The following is a 10,594-nucleotide window of genomic DNA, read 5'->3' as shown; positions in this document are numbered from 1 at the left end:
ATGTCTAGTTTCCGTGTTGGCAGTGTCGTCCTCATGACGTACCTCATTTGCATTTGTTCGTGCACATTTGTACGAGTATAATATGAAGATTAAAGCTGACGCCGCCGTGCATTTCCTTTTCAGTGCTTGTGGCACTTGAGCACTTGTAGCACTTTTAGCACTTTAATGCTTGTGTTCATTGATTGTATCAAATATGCGTAGTTGTCCACGCCTTCAGGCGCCGACGTCTCTATAACCACATTTAATAATATTAATTACGAAATAATGAAACTTGGGCGCTGCGGGGATGACGTGGGATCTCATTCCTATCTCCCATCTCCCTCCTTCCTATCTTTTCTTTCTGTGTTTGTCTCGTACTTTCTGAAGAGTAGGCAGGCGTTGTGCCCCTTCTGGTGGAAGTTGCCAGCCTTGCTCCTCGCTTTCTCTTTCCTGTGTATATGTTTACAAATAAATAAATAAATAAATGCCGCAGCGTAGCGTGATGCAGTATGACATTACACTGCACTGCACGTCACGCTAAACCAGAACACAAACCGTCGTTCTTAGCGTACACACTACCTCTCCATGGTTCCGTTGGTAATGGGTAGTTGAAGTCTCTGCACTATACAGCAATTATGATTTACAGCGCAAAAGAACTGAGACGAGCAAGAAGAAGGCATGACTCGAGTGCTGTCTTTCAACTAATTAGGGCAGGAACTCCTCACTGAGGAACTTTTATATAGTGCGTAGCATTAATTGTAATCATACTTAAGAAGCTAGTACTGTAACCTTGAAACCAAGAATGCCGTATCTTAAGTGATAAGCAAATGCAAAGAATTCAATGCGCACTATGACGATCTCCCCAGTAAACTAATTTTTGCTGCCAAATCTAGTGCTTGGTATATGAAATAAATCTTGTTGTAGGGTTTCTTTTCTGCCGTAATTTGCCCGCCGACACGCTCGCCTTCTTTCCAACGCGTCCTATTCAGAAGCTTCTCCTAGGCAGCCTACATGCAAGCGCTGTTTCTTGCATGTAGGCTCCCTAGCTTCTCCTTTTGTTGCAGGCGCGATTCTCTGGTTGCTTGTGTTATCCGCGCGTTCCTTGTCCGCGCGAGCTCTCGCCTGCGTTCTAACTGCCCCTCGGTGAGGGCAACGTGCTCACTTGCCCACTGAGGAATTCATAAGGGTGTTCTATTCCGCCTGTCGATGCATGCGCCCGTGGCGTTAAGGCTTCAATATCAGGATTTCGTACTGGCCATCGGGTGTTCGAACCATGCCGTCGGACAATTTTAATGGTGTTTATTTAATTATTTATAAAACAGTAATATGTTTAAAATGATTAGTTTAGAAAGTCACGAAGCCGTTTTGAAGCCAGAAGGACGACCGTTGGGAAAATATATTGTCACGAGCTCTCGGTAGTGTTAAATCAGAGCTGGGCCTGCCAATGCAGTACTGGGAGCATCTTCCTCTCTAGGCATGATGGTGGTCGATGGCAAAAGTCCGGCAAGGCGGCGGCTTCTACGAAGGTCTTGTACGGACGATTCCGTTGTCGGTCGAGTGAGGTACCCAGCACACCTCCACCAAATATTACGCGCGAAGCGTTGATTTAAATATGCAGGGCAGATAAATCGGAACGGTTGGCGTTTTTCGGGGCCGGTGCAAAAGCAGCCAGCCGAACGTCGTCTTCCTGATGCTCGTCTCCGTCCCCTTGGGTGTCCGACGTCCAGAGCGTGAGGTTGTCTCTAAAAAGCTGCATTATGAGCGTGCTATCCTTGTAGCTATCCTCATGTAACGTGCCGAACTCCGCGATGGTGTCGTCGAATGCCTGCTTCGCCAGCTGGCACGCCTTGTCGGGAGAGTTCACTATTTCGTCGTAGAACACAGAGAAATTTACGGCAAGCCCCAAAACGGATGGGATGCGTGGGTTGCATTTTGCTCTTGCTGATATCAAAGGCCTCCTGGTGAGCCTCCTGGTGAGCCTCCTGGTGAGCCTCCTGGTGAGCCTCCTGGTGAGCCTCCGGGTGAGCCTCCTGGTCAGCCTTCTGTGGCAACCTCTGCCAAGTACCTGTAGTAGTCGCCCTTCGTTTTCAGATAAAACACTTGCTCTCGGCATTACTCGCCCTGGAGATCATATACTTGTCTAGGGAAGGCAGCACGTCGTAGCAGATCTCGCGTAGCTCCTTCTACACTTTCTCCCGGTACTCGCGGGCCATCTGCTGTTTGCGCTCGGAACACTCGGTCTTCTGCTATATGTTCGAAATGACCCGCCACCAGCTCCGCCGAGCACCGACGACATTTTTGCAGGCGACAGAGAGCAGGTTGCGCTCCTCGTTCCTGAGCTCCACGCCCGTTTCTGTGACCGGCTACGTCGTCGCACCGTTCAGCCTGCTCCGCAAGCTTGGCCGGCTGAACCTACTCATCTTTATCCCTTGTCGTGCCGGTGGGCTGGGTGTTTTAGCGAAGCACGCCTCTAAAACACCGCGAGCGAGAGCACTGGACCCGTCTGCCGTTAGCCGAGCACTGGACGACATTCGGCCAAAACCGAAGTCACGCAAGCTGCCCGCCCGAAGACTTGCAATCCACGAACGACTGACTGACTTGCCCGGCGGGCTTCGTCTGCCAACGGGGAAATGTCCACAGCTCTCGTAACAGAGGACATTTGTTATTGTGAGGCATAAATGAATAGAAATAAAAGCCAGAAAGAGCGCGAATGACTACGGGGACTGGCAGTATAGAGAAGGGAGACGACGTTCGGCTGGTTGCTTTTTTACCGGTCAGTGACCGGTAAAACACACGCCAACCGTTCCGATTTATGTGCCCTGCATATTTCAATAAACGCTTCGCGCGTAACAATATGTACTATAGTAGCGTACGACTTAAAAAAAAGCAGCAGTTGGCAACAAAGGCACACGGACCGCGTGGGGTTGTGTTACTCCGTCAGCCAATCACAGAAGCAAACAAAATCGTCGTCATGCGACCTTTTCAAAATGGCGTCGTACTTGGCATGACTGTACTTGTCGTACTTGTACGTTCCACTATAATAATCGAGTGAAAACGTATGAAATTACGCGCTTGTGACTTTATTAATAGCGAAGCACCTTATGTGCCCAGGCTGTCGGCGTCTCCTGTCGTCATCGTCGTCGCAGTCGGGGTATAGCAAGCGGCTCATGCTCGCGCTCGGCACGCGCTCGTGCCACTGCACCCGCGTTCGTCGTCGTGTCGTCTTCCACAGCTGGCTGCATTGCCGCTCATTCCAGCGTAGAATTTCACCTCTCGTCTGTCGTCGTAATGGTTAGGCCTCGTTTACGGGGTTATGAGCCATTGCTTAAGGCAGCATGAGCCCATTAGCGGTGCATCACTGCATGCTTCGCACCTCCCCAGGTTTCACGTAAGTGGAGCTGCATTTCGCTCAATGGGTCATTTGACACTTACGCGTGAAATTTAATTCACCGCTAAAACCGAGCCTACGACTTAACTCGAGCTAACTGTAATAACTAATGAAAACTAAAACAGTAAGAAAGGCGTCCATAAATGTCGCAGTGTCGCCCGAAAGGCGAAGCATCAATTGCGATAGCAAATTAGTAGAGAGCTATAAGGAGTAGGGATAGTAGTTTTATCGGCTGCATAAGCTTGACACATTCGCTTACTAACTGAATTAAAAAAAATGTCGCAGTTTCGCCCGAAAGGCGAAGCATCAATTGCGATAGTAAATTAGTAGAGAGCTATTCGGAGTAGGGATAGTAGTTTTATCGGCTGCATAAACTTGGACACATTCACTTACTAACTGAATTAACAAGCGTCGTGTCAGCGCGAACAAGCACCCACGAATAGATCACACTCGATGACCGCAGACAACCACTGTCAAAACGCTGGCAGCAAGCGCAGCCGCCGCAGCGAGCGAAGGTTCGTGCGGTCTATCGCTTCAACGGAAACTGAGCGGTGTACGCACAGCGCATACAAAGGTCAAAGCCGTGTGGAGATCGCTTTCAAGATACGGTGCGCGCGACAACAGCGACAGTCGCCACAGGCGCAAAGTACAAGAACGCATTTGTTGGCAGAGTAGAAGCCGCCCCCCCCCCCTCCCTCCCGCGCTGCCTTCCCGCATTGCTCCTTTCGCGTGGGAGATTGCGTCGCCAGTTCCCCTTGCCCCCGGTTGCAAGATACGCATTTGGTGCCTAAGCAAAGCGTCGCCGCCCTCCCCCCCTCTCTCTCATACCACCACGGCGTTTCGCGCCACGGAAGTCGCGTTTACTTTCCGCCATGCGTTCGCTCTCCGTGATAGCGCGTGTCCCACGCGCGCTTTCACTTGCACAAACGGCGCGCGGCGACGATTTTATCGCCCTTGGATTTTATACGGAACCTCATGGCAACGGCGACGACGACGGCAGAAATTTGCTTGAAGTGTCCATATAATTGCTATCGCAATAAAAGCGTGGTGTCAGCGCGCACAAGCAAACATGCCGCAGACAACCACTGTCAAAACGCGGGCGTGGGGTAGCGCGGCCGCCGCAGCGAGCGAAGGTTCGTGCGGTCTATCGCTTCAACTGAAACTGAGCGGTGTAAGCACAGCGCATACAAAGGTCAGAGCCGTGTGGAGATTGCTTTCAAGATACTGTGCGCGCGACAACACCTACAGTAGGCACAGGCGTAAAGTACAAGAGCGCATTTGTTCGAAGAGTAGAAGCCGCCCCCCTCCCCCCCTCTCTTCCTCCCGCGCAGCCTTCCCACTTTGCTCTTTGCGCGTGGGAGATTGTGTCGCCGGCACGGAGCAAGAAAGCTTTCTCCGTGGTCGCCGGTTACCCTTGCGCCCGGTTGCAAGATACGCATTTGGTGCCACAGCACAGCGTCGCCCCCCGTCCCTCCCTACCTCCCTCCCATACCTCCACGACCTTTCGCGCGACGGAAGTCGCCTTTTCTCTCCGCTTTGCGTTCGCTCTCCGGGAAGGCGTGCGTCCCCCGCGGGTTTTCACTCGCACATGCGGCGCGCGGCGACGATTTTATCGCCCTTGGACTTTATACGGAACCTCACGGCCACGGCGACGGCAGAAATGCGTTTGAAGTGTCCACATAATCGTTATCGCAATAATAGCCAAATTGCTGAGGGAGCTTTTTGTTCATCGACGTAATTCCGGTTGCTGCCAGACGTGATCTCCTGGAACCTAGCCTATAACCGATTCGCTGTAAAACCAAGGAACATGAAAACCTGTCGAATGACAGGAATGTTCGACTGCCCATGGAGCCAGCTTGAAAGGTGATGCGGCTGACATGCCATCTGGAAAAGCATCCCTTGTGGCTTTGGCTAGTCCGTAAATTTCATCAGTAAACCCAATTAGCATTACGCGCAACAATAACACAAGAATTCACTGATGAATTTTTTCAAGTGTTCTTCATACCCTTTAGCTAATGTCTCCAAATTGAGGGTAAATGAGGGTGTATTAACTAACATGAGTAAAGTTTGAGGGCTATTTTAAGTCAGAAACAAGCTAGGTTACCGCATAAGGTGTGGCTGCCGAGTGCCTATACTCGCGGACAACTTTCTGTGGCAATGAAGGGAAAGCTACGGAGGCCAATCGCGCACAAGTGATAGCGCTTCTGAAAAGAGTTCCGCGTTTTAACCCACGTAGGTTTAGGCTGGGGAGGAGCAAACATAGACAGCTTATTGGCAGCAGTTAAATAAGACAGAACCAACGGCTGAGTGTAAAAGCTTGCTTATCTGGCGGCTTTTCCCTTCCGCGTCTGGGCAAACGCGAAACCGTCGCACGTGGAAGCTGCGTCGATTCGGCGTCTGTTCCGACAACCAAAACCACTGTCCAACGCTTCCGGACTACTTGGCGCGGTAACACATGTGCAGCAGCCACGCGCCCGTAGCCTTCCCTTCATTGCCACAGAAAGTTGTCCGCGAGTATAGGAACAGCGAAACTAATCACAAACAGGTTTGCAACTATATGTCTTTGTAATGTGCATTAAGTAGGGAACAAATGTACATTTTGAGATCATGTACCAGAAGACAAGAAAACATTTTTGTGGTTACCTCCTTATTTAGGTAACAGGGAAAGTTTGAAGTACGAACTATTTCCAGCCTCGCGGAGGAACAGTGGCTGGCGGTTATGAGGGCGTGGGCGGGGCTTCACTGCAGACTTAAGTTGTATCCGGCTATAACCATCACTCCCATGCTGGATGAACAACCCTACTTGCAGCTCCTGCAGACACCAGCGCGACAGTTTCCTCTAATAATTATTGTATATGAAACTGACTATGGTTTGGGCTTTGGGCGTATGTGTGCCAGAACTTGGCAGTTTTCTGACAAAACAATGCGTCGGAGGCTCGCGGGCCCACAAGTAGGTAGCGGTAATCGCACAGAAGCTGGCGTATTCGCATATTCAAGCCTACATGACACTAGGAGTTTCGGGGGACCGTTCGGTCCTTGCGAAACCGCAAGAACCGAACGGAATGGAGCTGAAAATTATCCCGGGAACCTAGCCAAAGAATGCTGCGCATTAAAAAGAAATAAATGAAAAAGAGCCGGAAGAGATTTTTAAAAAATGTGAGGACAGTTAACAGCGGTCACAATCGCGAGGTGCAGTTGTTATCAAGAAAAAAACGCCTGAGTAGTCAGGGTGATCTATAACTGGCTAGCTCACGCCTGCGCATGATTTTCAATCCGGAAAGCTGCGGCAATTTCACGGATGCACAGCAATTTCACCATGCTGCTCATTTCTATTCTCTCTTGCAACCAAAGTGATCTAGGCTTCCCCCACCAGGGTAACGGTTTCGACTCCTCCTGATCAAGGTGCATTCAAGGCCCAACTTCTCTGCTACTCTTATCATTAAGCTACCATTGACTCTTTGTGCTTATGCACGTTCCAAAGACCACCGTCACTTCCTTTTCGCTCCCTTTTGAAGTCTTGAGATGCCTGGGTTGAAATCTTCCGCAGTGCGACGACGAAGCGTCACGCGCGAGCCGCTGCAATCTATCCGGCACCAAGCCGCTGGTTTCCACTGGTGCGATTCTGTTTTCCGCCGAAAGGCGGCGCGCTCTCAGTGGACGCCATATTAGGCTCCTCTGGCGTCCTTGAAGCCCTTTGGTTCAAGTATAGCAGGGGGAAAGTAAACATGTCCGCACTAGAGATCAGTAAGAGACCATGGGAGGTTTGGTGGCAGAAAAGTAAGGAGGACCGCGAACAACGGAGGGTTACAAAAACGGAGTTCCCAGTAATGGTTCGAAAAGTTTTATGCTCGGAATTCTTTGTATCTGTGCGTTTTCTCAAAAATATAGGTCGGACATTGGGCAAAATAATAACAAGAGCTTGGTGGCGCAAACCACCCACCGGTTTCAAAGGGGACGCTCATAGCGTCCGTTCATCCATCCGTCTGTAGACTCCCTAGGACGCCGTAGCCTTCAGGCCTTCATTCACAAACACAGACGCCCGCACGCGTATGCGTGCGTATGAATGCTCCTTAGGACACCGGGCGGTTTCCTGCCGGTTCGCACCCTTGTTGCGGCAGAGAAAGAAAGCAACGGAGCGAGCAGCCGAAAGCGCGCGATGCTGCGCACGCCAGAACACGCGCGCGCTCTTCTTTGTTCACGGCCACGGAGCCGCGCAATGCGGTCGCGCGCTGTCGCGCCCGTGAACCGCTCGCGTACGGGTGTGGGCCTCCGGGCAACCTCTGCCCAGAAGAGGACAAACTGGGCGCGCGGCACGGAGATCTCCCAAGGGAGAGAGTTTGGCACCCCCGGCCCTGCCGACCGAGCGACGCGGAAAGCCGGCGGCGGGCAGCTCCGCTTCCTACTCCTTCTCTCTCTCTCTCCGATGGCCGACTAGATGTTCCGCCTTGCCGTGCGAATTGCGTGCAGCGTTGGAAGAGCCTGCTTTGTTGCGAAAAGTGCTGGTGCATTATCCGTCACAAATGCGTTGCTTGTGGGGAGATTGAAGTACAAAACACTACAGATACTTCAAAAGAACGGAAATACTGGTAACAAAGATTTAAAAAAAAAAGTGAGGGCTTTCAAAGACACGATGGGAAAATTGGTATATATATTGTGGCATTCAATGGGAAATCGAATTGAATGGGAATGCAATGGCTGCTTTCCGAGCGTCCTTTTTCGTTTATTTTTTTTAACACCTCAGTACTACGCGGCCCGCGCGGGCATGCAGACGTACCTGTCGGGCTCTCTAGAACATGAAAGCTCTTCGGTGTCAACGCTGCTACCTCGTGACATGTTGACGGAATTTAAAAAGAAATGAAATGTTGACGTATAATGGGAACTAGCTCGAACTTTCAACTAGGCAGAATTTAAAGGTATGGAATTATTCAACTACTGCATTGACACGAAATGGAATTTGAGTCCCACTGCGTATGTATGTGTGTGTGTGTGTGTGTGTGTGTGTGTGTGTGTGTGTGTGTGTGTGTGTGTGTGTGTGTGTGCGTGTGCGTGTGCGTGTGTGTGTGTGTGTGTGTGTGTGTGTGCGCGCGCGCTTGTGCGTGTCATGCAGCCATATGAAGTATTCGCAACCTACAGTATTTGTTAAAAAGTTCTCTTCACTTTTGACGTTTATACATATGGTTTCGTTCCATAAGACGCTTCATGTCAACTCAGATTCGAAGCCTGCTTCGATTCAAGTAAGATATGTTCTAAAATTGAAGCCGTTACTTTATTTGGCACATGTACAATAATTAATATAGCTATGATTTACATAACACGATGCCAGAATGCGGTATAGCCTAGCCGTTAGCGTTATACCCGTCCGGCCAGCAGTATCTCAGGATAGAAGATATGAGGAGTGTCCATGGACAGAAATCAATGAGAATTATATTTTTTAGGTCTAGTGTAGTTCATTGACTTCCAAACGAGCCGTCTATAGGAACGTTATGGACAATATGCAAAGAAGAATGTAAGGCCTCGGGTTCACACGCTGTCTGTTCTATATGCCTTATTGTAAAACAGCAATGGACTTTATACACGCTGTCGAATTGAATTATTGCGCCCGCCGTATATTCTTGCACACTATCAAAGACAAGTTATTACGCTCAACGCCAATCTTCACTGCAGCCCGCTGCGTTTACAAACCAAGGTATTCGACTATCCCTCTTACATAGACGTCCCATTATCCCTTCCCCGTGCAGTAATGTTGAGGTGACCTCATATCGAGAGACAGTTACAGCGCTGCACTTTTATCTTCACCCTCATTTAAAAAGTCACTTACTAATACTACGTTTCTAAGGTCTGCTTGCAGCTGGGCCCAATACGAACCCCCTACGTGACCAGAAGCACCATTAATGACGGAGCTGCGGAGTTAAGACATCACGAGTCCGGTTGTCTCAGTCGAGGATACCGTCCTGTTATTACCAATAAAGATGCGACAACCTTGTCAATCGTTTGATTGGTTATACGGGTCTTATTCAAGCAAACAATCTCTTTCAATAACTTTCTCATATGACTTAACCTGCTGTCGATGGCGGGATCAATTTCGCGATCGATTTATGTGTCACATTATAATAATAAAATATGCTAATTCCTTCACCAGCAGACATCGTTCAGACAACCAATATCATCCAGTCACTTCGTCAAATGACCTAACCTGCTGCCGAGGGCGGGATCAATGCGCCGATCCGGGTTATTTATCACGTGGTAACAGTCAAATAGGCTGATTTCTTCACCTGACGATATCGTCCAAGCAACGAATCTGCTTCTATCGCTTCGTCAAATCCCCCCCAAGTGTGCTGTTCGTGGCGGTATTCAATGCGCCGATCGATTTGTCCGCCACGTGATAAGGCAGGAAAGTAATTTTTCCTCTAATGGTCGCAGCACCTGTGCTCGTATTTGCGGATGCATTCGAAGGTCTAACCGAATAGAATTCAAGTTCAGCATTCATCCCGCTGCACGGAAATGTTGGCGAAGGCTGTCGCTGCGAGGGAAGAGGAAGCGGTCACGCGTTTTCACGGACGCAATCGGGAACTGCCGGAGGCATCGCCGACAACCAGAAGTGCGTGCAAGCGAATGGGAAAGCGGTAGTAAAAAGAACACGGCTTCGAACCTCGTTTCTTTTCTTTCTCGCGAGGAACTTCTGTGTCAAATGCTCGAAGAGCTTCCTTTCTTCCTTTTTGTCCGCATGGCAGAAGCCAATCGACGCGTACTCTTTGTCCCCGCTTTTAGATATCTTTTTTTTTTTTAATAGATTCTCGTTCGCAGGTCAGAGGAGGAAGTGACGGAAGGACATCGCGATGTCGTGTCTTGTTGCTGTTGCAGTTCCTTTTACTAAACCGGGGGCCCACTACCCCGTCTGCTTTACGCGTGTGAACTCCTTTCTTTCTGATTCGGCTACTCCTTCTTGTGCTGAGGGGGAAACCAGTTTACAACTCATTTGCACGTGTATCACAGAGCGCTGCAAATAGGCATCGAAATGTCGGCCCCCGGCCAGACGGTCAGCGCTCCCCGCATTGAAACTGCATACCGTTGGCCGTACTGATATAGGGCATAGAAGCCGCAGCTAACGTGCATTATACGCTAATAATAACCTTGACATGCAGCACCTTGAACTCATTGAAACTCCGGCAGCCTTTATCTGTGTGGGAAGATTGGCGGTGTAGAATACGTTCATTGACGTAACAAAGT

General features: G+C 49.8%; 1 pseudogene; it reads right to left on the bottom strand.

Moving 5' to 3' along the window:
* Window positions 1–1,585: 1,585 nt before the first annotated feature.
* On the bottom strand, window positions 1,586–8,200 carry LOC119456693 (14-3-3 protein zeta-like; annotated as a pseudogene).
* Window positions 8,201–10,594: the final 2,394 nt, after the last annotated feature.

This window comes from Dermacentor silvarum, chromosome 6 (assembly GCF_013339745.2).
Source record: "Dermacentor silvarum isolate Dsil-2018 chromosome 6, BIME_Dsil_1.4, whole genome shotgun sequence".
NCBI lineage: Eukaryota > Metazoa > Arthropoda > Arachnida > Ixodida > Ixodidae > Dermacentor > Dermacentor silvarum.
The sequence above is the reverse complement of the archived record's forward strand: the minus strand, read 5'-3'. Positions and strand labels throughout refer to the sequence as shown.